The sequence below is a fragment of the Pholcus phalangioides genome, unplaced genomic scaffold, assembly GCF_987345545.1.
Source record: "Pholcus phalangioides strain wild (caught in Gottingen) unplaced genomic scaffold, Ppha-v1.0 ptg000004l_1, whole genome shotgun sequence".
NCBI classification, from domain to species: domain Eukaryota; kingdom Metazoa; phylum Arthropoda; class Arachnida; order Araneae; family Pholcidae; genus Pholcus; species Pholcus phalangioides.
In genome coordinates, this window is record NW_028301597.1 from 53,461,234 (window position 1) to 53,473,245 (window position 12,012).

A 12,012-nucleotide genomic window follows, 5' to 3' on the forward strand; every position below is an offset into this window, starting at 1 on the left:
TTTTGTGGCAGTCAAAGTTCAACTATTTCCTTAATTAAGGTTTCTCCTATTCTATCCTGAACATGTTTTCATTTTGCCCTTGAGTTCTGTATTGCCCTTTCGTTTGCAGCTGAGATTAACGAGGGCAAGGTAGTCAGTATATGACTCGTTTCAAGTCTCTCATCAGACACAACACTGATATTAGCTAATTTTGACACTTTCTAAGTTCAAGTCAGCCACTCATGAAGTTGATTCTGTATCTTTACTTCCCTTGGTTGTGAATTGTGAAAGTTCAACATCTACAAAAGGGGTGGGGGGTTGTTCACATTGAGCAAGAGATTTCAAGCCTTCAATACTAGTCTCCTTTGCATGGTAACCGTGATTTTCTTCTAGAATCCTTTTGTCTTGACTTGTTAATGATCCATCTTCCTTAAGTCGTGTGGAATCTTTAACTCATGTTCTTGCAGCTCACATGATACTCTAATGCTCTTTCCAACAGCTAACAATACTAATGGAAGAATGTCAGAGTACTGTTGTATATTCTTTTCACATATAGGTTCAAACACTTACTTTCCAAGTGCATGTTTGCTCTGGAAAATAAAAAAATTGAACTACATTAAGTAAAAAGTAAATTAAGTAAAAAAACTCTTACAAGTTCAATTATATGTTAGGCAAAATAGCTCCTAGCAACTAAGTGTTAGTTAAGCCTAATGCTATGACCACTTTACCCCACATTGTTTAAATTACTATAAAATATGAAATATAATGATTACAACTTACCAGTGCATGGAATAGTGTTCTTGAGATACTTCTGGAGTGCCCTGTACAGCCAATCTATATAAAGTTTTAGCAACTAAAATGGTAGAGAGAAGTTATTCAGGCACTCAAAAAATGGAATCCGAGCTTCAATAACAAAAAAAATGTTAATTTCCATTAAAATGTTGCTTGGCATTATATTATAGGTGAAAAACTTTGCTACTAGCAAGTGAAAGTTAAAACAGAAATTTGGTAGTAATATCAGTTGAAATTCTTAAGCTATGCCATTTTATGTTCAGTATGAACATTTTACCCCACCTGACCACTTTACCCCACTTGTACGCACTAAAAATGGTCGAAATAGGCAAGAAGGCACTAAAAAAAGGCATTTATAGTTTTTGAAGGAAGAAAAAATAACAAAAAACAAAGGTATTAGGGTCCAAAAAACTAGCTAAAAAATTGGCTGCACTTAATCCGTCCATTTTAATTATAGTTTATAATAACTGCATCAATACCCAAGTTAAATTGATTTCAAGCCCAAAATAAAATGTTAGATCTTCAGAAGAGCCGGTAGAGAAAATGATCTGTGGGGCTCCTTCAAATTCTCATTTATTTGCTGTATTATTTGGAATGATCATTATCATTTCTATAATTGAACCATGGTTATCTTGTTCTATTTTTGAGAAAAAAAAAGTAACTTTTTTAAAATATTACCACATATGAGGGACTCCTTCAAGTGCGGGTCCCTGTGTAGTCACATCTGGCAAATACCCCTGAGGGCCACTCTGGTCAGTTTAATCAAATAGTAAATATGTATGTTTAATAAATAGCCATGGTTGTTTGCAGTGGATTTATGGTAAGAAAAAAAACAATATATTGTCCCAGAGCCGTCTGCGTCTACTCCACCTTGTGTGAGCCATGACGTCAATTCATGACCTCTTGGAACAGTCATCAGTCAGTTATGCACATAGTGCAATGCCTGAGTGAGACATTATGTAACGCGTGTGGAGAGAAACAAAAATGTAGTTTTTCTCTGCTTTTCTAACACAGGCTGCATTCCCCAAAGCAGAATGTTTAGCACTGTTCTGTGACGAGCCCTCCTGACTGGAAATGTTCTGCGGTAAAAATTTCCATACATGTAATGGTGTTTTTTTGCACTTTCTCTTAAATTCTTCCAAATTGTTCTGCAGTAGCGCTAATTGTTCTGTGACGTACGTCGCAGATTTTGGCACATTCTGCTTTGGGGGCTGCATAATCTGAAACTAAATCATTCAAACCTAATGCCATTCAGTCAAAGCAAAGTTAATGCATGGCAACACCAATCTCTCAGATCACTTATTTGCATCTAAATGGGGCTGTAAAGGAGGAGGGCACATTCCGATGATAATTAATACTGAGAGTTTGAAAATTTTACAAAAAGACCATTTCTTTTGAAGTTTTGAATGATCAAAATATCCAAGTTTCACAGATTATGGCCTCTGAAATTCACTAATAGATATAAAACTATGTTAAAATAAGCATTTATAGCATGGAAATTTCAAAACAAGCTATTTTTACCAAAAAATTTTGAAAATAGGCAAAAAAAAGCATTTATGGCATTTTGCCTGAACTTCCTGGCTCTGCTGATAAAGATAGAGCAAGGATATTTAACATGTGGCCCTCTAAGCTTTTTTGCAATGACAGCTTTTATCCCCAGAGAAAAATACCATTTTCCTACAGAATCCATAGAAATGATGGTGAGGGGGATGAAGAAATACATTTTAGGACTAGTAAATTAAAAGAAGCAATTTCAAAATTGTTTTTGAAAAACATTTCAGAACCAATGAGAGATAATTTCAGAATTAATGAGGGAATGACCATAATTTTGCATGAAATATTTTTAGAATTCATGAAGTTGATATTGAATTAAAAATAATTTCAGAATTGATGGAAATTTTTTAATATTAAATGAGAAGAAAATTTTTCAGAATGAATGGAAATTCATATTCAAATGATAAAATTTTAGAAAAAAAATCAACATTGATATTTGATAAAAAATAATTTCAGAATTGATAGAAATTTATATTTAATGGGAAAAAATTTCTCATAAATTAGTAAAAATGCATTATTTGATAGAAAAATAATTTCTCAGAATTTATGGAAACAAATTCTCAGAAATTAAGGAAAATTCATATTTCTTGAAAAAATATCAGAATTTATGAAAATTCATGTTTAATGAAAGAACTATTTCAGAATTGATATTTTTTTCATAGAAAAATAATTTTAGAATTGTTGGAAATCCCATGTTAGATGAAAAACTTTCTCAGACATTAATGAAAATTCATATTTAATGGGCAAAAATAATAATCTGAATTGATGGGAAATTCATATTTACTGATATAATTTCAGAAAAAGTCAAAATTTATATTTGATAAGAAATAATTTTTTAATGGGGAAAAAATTTCTAGGATTTATGGAAATCCATATTTGCTGAAAATATAATTTTAGAATTGATGGAAAATTTTTTTCATATTTGATGAAACAATTCTAAAAAAAAGAAAATTATTATTATTGTAAACAAATACATACACATTACACAAATACTGACATACACAACATATAACCAATATACACTTTGTGGGCCCCCCCCCCCCCCCCAAGTCCTTTCAGGAAGCCAAAAAGAAATTGTATTACATTGTTTTGCCGCCATTGTGAGCCACCAAGTACGCTGTATAATTATAGAAAAAACATTAAAAAAATTTAAGACATGATGTATAACAGTTGAATGTAAAATGACAATCCATATTTAGTGAAATTTAAACAAGATGATGCGAGTATATTCTGGGTACAACACTAATACACATAAAGATATATCATTTTAAGCAGTGATATGTAAAAAAATATTGTTAATTTTATATTTATGTAGCTTTTTTATGAACAGTGTCAGAAAATGTCATAATTTTGAATGTTTTTTGCATAGGCTATATGTAAATTTCATATTTGTGGTCAGTATTATTAGCAGTTGGTTTTTTTTGACTGAAATGAATTCATAAAGTTAGAAGCAGTGGATGAGAAACACTTTTGAAAGAGATGTTTTCTGTTTTCGGCACTTCAAAATCACGTTTGAATCTCGCTGCTGTTCTATTTGTTTTTCTGTGAAGCCAATTTTTATTTTTCATCATGGTTTATCATTAGGTAAATATATAATTGTCTGATGTCTAGTGTGTCAGTTAATTTTTCTATCATTTTCAGTATAGGCTTGTGTTAGCATATTTCTTACCTTGTTATATGTGTTACTTAGTTACATGATATTACAATGGTATGCTCCAACCCCCCACACACATAAACCGTAAGTTACAACTGAAAAAACCCACGCGTAAAAAATCTTTCAAAAAATCCTCCCCTATCAAATACTTGAGCTTGTATAAAAGAGCTGTACAAATTGGCATTTTTTTGTTATTTTATTGCAATGAATATTCCATTTCAAGTCATCCAGTATTGTTACCCTAAGTATTCGTATTCATGCACTCTTTGGATTCTTTGGCAGGTGCAGTTTTGTTGTGTTTGAGGATGACAGATATGAATTTTAATGGAGATTTCTGTGTAGGAATTTAAGCTTCTCGTTTTACTAATCTGATATTTGGTCTTTTGCACGTTCAATTCAAGTTTGTTTGCAACCATCCACTGATTAATAAGTCACAGATCATCCTCTGTCTTTGTTAGTTATTAAAGTTATGTCGTCATCCTCTATGTACAGAGCTGTGTCATCAGCAAATGAAATTGACTGTTTAGTTTCAGTTTACAGTAGTAGTTTATGTAAATGAGAAATGATGTGGGACCCAAAACAGATCTCTGGGGGACCCCCTTTTGAACCTGGAGATAACTACTCATTTTCTGATTTATAACTACTGCTTGTTGTCTGTCAAAGTAGTTTTGAATCATTCAAATATTAGTATTAACTCGTATAAAATTATGTCACAATCGATGGAAATTCATAGTTAATGAAAACCCTCAAAGATGTAATAAAAAATTCAGAAATGATAAAAATTCACATTTAATGGGAAAAATATTTTCAAAATTAAGATTCCCATATCAAAAATAATTTATATTGAGGAAAAAATAAACTTTGGAAACAAATAAAATATTTATTTAAAAAAAAAACAAAAAAAAAACTGCTCAAAATTAATGAAAATTATTAATTTAATGAAAAATTAAAATTGATACTTGATAAAATAATTCCAGAGTTTATGAAACAATCAAATTGATAAATATAATTCTAGTTCAAGTTCTCCAATATTGTCCCCGTTTGATTCGAAGCCCATGGGAGCACCGTTCCACCCACCCTTAAGACCATGGTTCTCACATCCTGCAGCAGGGCCCCAGTTTAGATTTTTCAGGGCCCTTGTATATTGTTTATGGTGCGAAAATAAAACAAAAAAAATTGAATTGTCTCGGATCCCAGCCCCGATGCCCTGTCACCTTAGCAATAGTCAGGGCCGTCTTAACAGCATCATGGCCCCCGGGCCAATAGGTTATTCTGAGGCCCTACCTGGAAAATTCTCGAAAATTTCAATTAGTTCTCATTTTTGTGAGGCCCCCGGGCGGGCCCATGCGTTAAGACGGCACTGGCAATAGTTAAGACGCCACTATCATGGCCCCCACACGGGTGGGGCTGACAGGGCTCTAGCCCTGGGGCCCGGGACGATTCTCACAATTTTTTGTTTAATCACGCTATAAATTCACTATAGAGGGGCATATATCTTGTGGCCTGCTCCAAGATGTGGGGGCCATGGCCACTACTTCGATAGAGATCATGCAGTATGACTAAAACAAAGAGTAGTACTAGGAATGAGGAAGATATCAATAATATAATTACCTTGAGGCAGCACCATCGATGAAAAATGGATTGATCCGTTATTAACACGTATTTGAGGATCTAAATAAAAACCCATTGGTCTCACTGAATTCTAAAAATTCGCGAAATGAGCTGACACCGAGAAGTTGCTTGCCACCTTCGGCCATCTTGGAAACAATGGCTGTCTTGTGACTTCAAAGACCCGCCAAAAAAAATCATTGAATTTATATTTTGAGGTTCATAGATAGCGCTGTTAACATATATACAATGATTTACTGGCTTTAGAAATTTAGATGGCGCTAAAACATTTTAATTCATTTTGAATTTATTATAAACATTAGATGGCGCTCAAATTTTAGATATAATATGATTTCTCCCCTTCATGGTAGAAATAAATAGATGGCGCTAAGAAAGATTGTTTTTTATTCAATGTAGATTAACGTATTTGGAACATCAGATGGCGCGCCTACATTTGATAGAAGTAATTTCACATTTCTCCAAAAAGGAACAAATGACGCCATTCATTCCCTATTTAACTACAGCCGCGAGATGGCGCGCATGTTTGGTTTGTCATCAAATCGAGTTCAGCTGGTAGCCTCCCTTGTAATTTTTTTTGCGATGTTGCCCGAACTTTGTGCCGTGGTGCCTTGGGTACAGGGCGTTATAATGCGTGTATTTGATACAGTAGCGAATTGCCGTTGTAACGGCTTCTTCTACGTTACAGCATTATTATTTGAGCTCTGACTGTTTCGGCCAATATCAGGCCTCATCAGTCACACTAGGCCTTCCAGCCAGTGTGAGACAGTCATAAATTAACCCCTTCCCCACCAGTCCCGCTTGAGAGCCGAGGTGGACAACTGGTGTGGCTGAGATGTTTAGCAGGTGCTCCTGGTCTGAGTTTTCCAGAGCCAAATAAAAAATGGTCAAAATAATCCGACACCCCACCCCTCGGGCTCGAGCCCTGTCAGCCCTACACCCATGATCATTTTAGAGCATCATGGGGTCCCTACCAATTTGTGTATCGGAAGTTTTGATCAGATCTCATTTTTATGAGGCCCTGGCTAGGCCCATTCGTTAAAAAACAGCAATTTCAATTTATTTCCGTACATGAATATTACAGTGCATTATAAAGCACCTACACTCGCTGTAAAAATAATAATTGCATGAAAAATGTTTATGAAACAATCTACATGCGGAATATCAGATTAAATTATTCGTCCCTCGAGGGCCCTTCACCATGGGCGGCGATACGCCTCCCCCCCCTCCCCAGTGTCGAAGGTGGAGTCGACTGATCTAATGTAGTATATATGAACTGACATCATCATCGTGCTCCCCAGACTTCCAAGTCTATCTCCGCCTATGCCCTTCACTATTGTTTTTAGATCAGGCCCTGCCTGTAAAAATGGGGCTCTGGGTGGACTTGATTGTGCCAGTGAAGCTTGTGACAAGCGAACATTAAAATCCCTGCCTGGGTAGCAACGTATAAAGGAAAGTGGGCAGATTTATGGTTTTGGCGTCGTAACACTTGGCCCTACCTGAGCACTGCTCTAAGTTACAGCCTGCTTCGTAGGGTGGATCGAAAAATCGAAATGTGGATAAAAGAATCGGTTTCGGGTGCAAAAGTTGTCTTTTAAGCATACTAGCATATAAATGCAATTTTTTTTTTCTACTTCAATTAATTTCTTCCGGTACCCTAAGACATATTTGCCAAAAATCGATTTTTATGCAGATTTTGAATTCAAAAAAATGAGTTAAATAATCGATTTCAACGGGAAAATAGTATACGCAGAGAAGGAAAAATCATATTGTTTATTATTAAATGTACACTGAAGAGCCAAAAAAACTTGTCACCTGCCTAATATCGTGTAGGGCCCCCGCGAGAACGCAGAAGTGCCACAACACGACGTGGAATGGACTCGACTAATGTCTGAAGTAGTGCTGGAGGTAACTGACACCATGAATCCTGCAGGGCTGTCCATAAATCCGTAGGAGTAAGAGGGGGTGGAGATCTCTTCTGAACAACACGTTGTTCAACACGCAAGGCATGCCAGATATGTTCAATAATGTTCATGTCTGGGGATTTTGGTGGCCAGCGGAAGTGTCTCAAGTCAAAAGAGTGTTCCTGGAGCCAGTTTGTAGCAATTCTGGACGTGTGGGGTGTCCGTGTTAGGGTCCATGTCGCATTTTCCTGCTGAAATTTTCCAAGTCCGTCGGAATGCACAATGGACATGAATGGGTGCAGGTGATCAGACAGTATGCTTACGTACCTGTCAGAGTCGTATCTAGACGTATCAGGGGTCCCATATCACGCCAACTGCACACGCCCCATACCATCACAGAGTCTCCACCAGCTTGAACAGTCCCCTGTTGACATGTAGGGTCCATGGATTCATGAGGTTGTCTCCATACCCGTACACGTCCATCAGCTCGAAGCAATTGGAACCGAGACTCGTCAGACCAGGCAACGTGTTTCCAATCCTCAACAGTCCAATGTCGGTGTTGTCGGGCCCAGGCGAGGCGTAAAGCTTTGTGTCGTGCAGTCATCAAAGGTACACGAGTGGGCCTTCGGTTCCGAAAGCCCAGATCGATGATGTTTCGTTGAATGGTTCGCACGCTGACACTTGTTGATGGCCCAGCATTGAAATCTGCAGCAATTTGCGGAAGGGAAGTCTGTCACGTTTAATGATTCTCGTCAGTCGTCGTTGGTCCAGTTCTTGCATGATCTTTTTCCGGCCGCAGCGATGTCGTAGATTTAATTTTTTACCGGATTCCCGATATTCACGGTACACTCGTGAAATGGTCGTACGTGAAAATCCAAATTTCATCGCTACCTCGGAGATGTTATGTCCCATCTCTCGTGCGCCGACTATAACACCACGTTCAAACTCACTAAAATCTCGATAACCTGCCATTGTAGCAGCAGTAACCGATCTAACAACTATGCCAGACACTTGTTGTGTTATATAGGCGTTGCGGACCGCAGCGCCGTACTCTGATTGGTTCCATATCTCTTTATTTGCATACGCATGCCTGTACCAGTTTTTTTGGCTCTTCAGTTTATAAAACTATTTAGTATAGTAAAAGTTGGAATGAATGGTGAAAATATTCATGCCATACCCAAGCAGTTGAAAGATGCATTCGCCTAGTGTCTGAGGCGTCGGAAAGTGTGTGAAGAAGAGACACGACTTCTCTCATATTGAATAGGATAAGATCAAGAAGCCATATCACAAGCATTTTAATATAATATGTAAATCTTCAAATTAATACAATTAAAAAAACCATTATATAAGTTCAATTTTTACGGTCGCTCACTGACATCGTCCCTCTCTCTCTTAGTCACACCTTCGGTCGCTCGATGCCGTGAGTTTTTGGGACGCTCTTAAGTTTTGCTCTGCCTAAGGTCACTCACGTGTGCTAGCACACTCTAGGTCACTATTTCTGTCGCTCACTGACTTGTCCCCCCCGCTCTGTCGGTTACTCTCTTGGTAGCTCACTCTGACATTGTCCCCTCACTCTCTAGGTCAATCCTTCGATCATTCAGTGACCTGTTCCCTAACGCTCTAGAATATTCTTTTGGTCACTCACATGCCTGCACACTCTCTAGGTTGCTCTTTCGGTCACTCACTGACCCAAACCCACTCTTATGATTGCTAATTGACCTGGTCCCTCGTTCTCTAGGTCACTCTTTCGGTAGTCCACATACCTGCGCAATCCCTTGGTTGCTCTTTCGGCCGCTCACGGACATTATCCCTCATTTTCTAGGTCACTCTTTTGACCACTCATTAACCTAATCCCTCCCGCTATATCTCTTTTTGATCCCTCCTACTGCCTACACACTCCCTACTTTAGGTTACTCTTTCGGTCTATCCCTCAGTGTCTAGTCTTAAGGTCACTATTTCGGTTGCTTGCTGACATGATCCTTAACTCTCTTGGCCATTCTTTTTATAGCTCACAGACTTGGCCCCTCGCTAGGTCACTCTTTTGGTAGCTCACTGACCTAATTCCTCATTCTCTGAAACATTCTTTTCGTCGCTCACTGACCTGGTCCCTCACTCTAACCTAGAGAGCGAGAGATCAGGTTCAGTGAGCTACGAAAAGAGTGACTCACTCTTTCGGTAGCTCAATGATCTGATCCCATCATTCTATTTTCGTCGCTCACTGACCTGTTCTCCCACTGTCTAGGTCACTCTTTCGGTAGCTTACTAATCCGATCCCTTAAGTCACTCTTCTAGTTACTCACTGACCTGGTCCCTCTTTCTGTAAGCCACTCTTACGGTAGCTCACATGCCCGCACAATCTCTTGGTTACCTCTCGGCCGCTCACTGACATTATCCCTTACTCTCTTGGTTAATCTTCCGACGCTCACTGTCTTTAGCCCGCCTAATGGCTCCAATGTGGTGAGATTCATTAGTTAAGTAACGAAAATAATAATGATAAGTTTTCATTCACAAATAGTTTATCAAAAGGGGGTCATTAACGTATTACGTCAGCATCGATGGGGGGGGGGGAGGGGAAAGGGGTTTCCGATTAGGTGACTTCTGATGACAAGGGGGGGGGGGTTTGGATGATGCTTACGTCATCAACCACCCTTTATGGAGATATGAAATATTCTTAATGGCATCTTATTCGGTGCACCAAAAACGGAAAAAAAACTTTTGATAGTTATTGGACACCTGAACTAACATTCTCCCTATTGATAAGCGTCCTTTACAGAGCCACTTTAGTGATCTCTAAATGTTTCACGGATCCTTCAAGTGCTCCGGAAATGTGTCCGGGCCACTTAAGTGCTCTGGAACTGTGCCACGTATCACTCAAATGATCCGTAATTATACCACGGATTACTTAAGTAATCTGGGAATGTTCTGCGGGTAACTTGAGTGATGTAAAACCGCACTGGGGACCGCTTACGTGCTCTAAAACTGCGCCACTTGTCATTCAAGGGATCTCTAAATGTGCCACGGATCGTTTAAGTGTTCTGGAACTGTGTCGCGGGTTACTTAAGTGATCTTTGAATGTGAAAGTGATCTTTGAGGCCTACTTCAGTGATCTGAAATTATGCCACGGGTAATTTAAGCGATTTGTAAAGATGCCGCTTCGTTAATTTTTACAAAATTAGGTTTGGGGGGGGGGGGGCAGGCCACATCAGATAATCTTCAGGGCCACATTTTGTCCGCGGGTCAAGGGTTTACCATATATGGCTTAAAGGGTGGGTCGCAATGAATTTCTTAAAGAGAAATTTTGAGTTCTTACCCTTCAAATAGTATTGAAATTAACAGAAATTGATTCACATAACATATAACGCCATATAACGGTATTTTTAATTTTTGCATTAAATTTTTTTTTCGTTTGGGGAGGGGGCGCACGAGCCCCCTATGCCCTCCTCCCGGAGGTAGGGGGCAGTGATGCGAAATTTTGCTGACAATGGGGGGGGGGGATCAAAAATGGCTAAAGATTTGCAGACGTAATACTTGAACGGCCCCAAACGAAGAAACTAGATGCACGTTTTACAGTAGTCGTGGCACCCTCAGCAGCGGGTCGCAGTGTCAAGGGTGCCGTAGAAAATAGTTTGGGAACTGCGAAGAGAACATTTTTCTTTTGTTTATAATAGAGTGAATTACATATATTCCATTGTGTACCAGGGACCTCGTGTTTTTTAAAGAATGTGATAATTAGGGACTCGGTTTTTATGACATAAAGATGAAACGTCGTTGCTTATAGATTAAAAAAACCTGAATTTCATTTCAAGTTTTTTTACCGAAATTGGCTGGGGCACCAGGTGCCAAACCACGTGTGGGAGAAGAGTGACGTCCAGTGTCTAATTCACTCTTTAACCCACGGGTCTTTAACGCATGGTCCGCGGATCACAATTCGCCCATTTTGTCGTGGCCCACCGCCCATTTTCAGAATACAATTGAAAACATTCGTTGAAACAAACGTTCAATTCTATAATTAATTAAATAAAAAAAACATATAAATGAAGGAAATAATTTTTTTCGGAATTTATAAAAGAAATAATTTCGAAATTAATGAAGAAAATAATTCTAGAGTAAATGAAGGAAATAATTTGGAATTGATGAAAGAAATAATTCTAGAATAAATGAAAGAAATAATTCTAGAATAAATGAAAGAAATAATTCTAGAATAAATGAAAGAAATAATTCTAGAATAAACAAAAGAAATAATCTACCAGGACAAATTGGTGAAAACTCAATTAATGACAGAAATAATTCCAGAATTGATGAAAATTCATAATTACCGAAAGAAATAGTTTGTGAAATTTTGAATCAAATCATTCCAGAATTGATGAAAATTCATAATTACCGAAAGAAATAGTTTGTGAAATTTTGAATCAAATCATTTCAGAATTAGTGAAAAAAATAGCTTATAAATCAATAAGAGAAATAGTTTCGTAATTTCTGTGTGATATAAATTATTTCACAATC

General features: G+C 37.8%; 1 long non-coding RNA gene across 2 annotated transcripts in view; it reads right to left on the bottom strand.

Annotated features, from left to right (window-relative positions):
* The window catches only part of LOC149087846 (uncharacterized), a 45,285-nt gene extending 39,374 nt beyond the window's left edge, over positions 1-5,911 (bottom strand). The window contains exon 1 of one of the 2 annotated variants that reach the window (XR_016192552.1): positions 5,591-5,911. This is a non-coding gene — a long non-coding RNA (uncharacterized LOC149087846). Of the gene's footprint in view, positions 1-759; positions 2,540-5,590 lie in introns of those variants that run through there. The other variant, XR_016192553.1, reaches the window with a different exon arrangement.
* Positions 5,912-12,012: the final 6,101 nt, after the last annotated feature.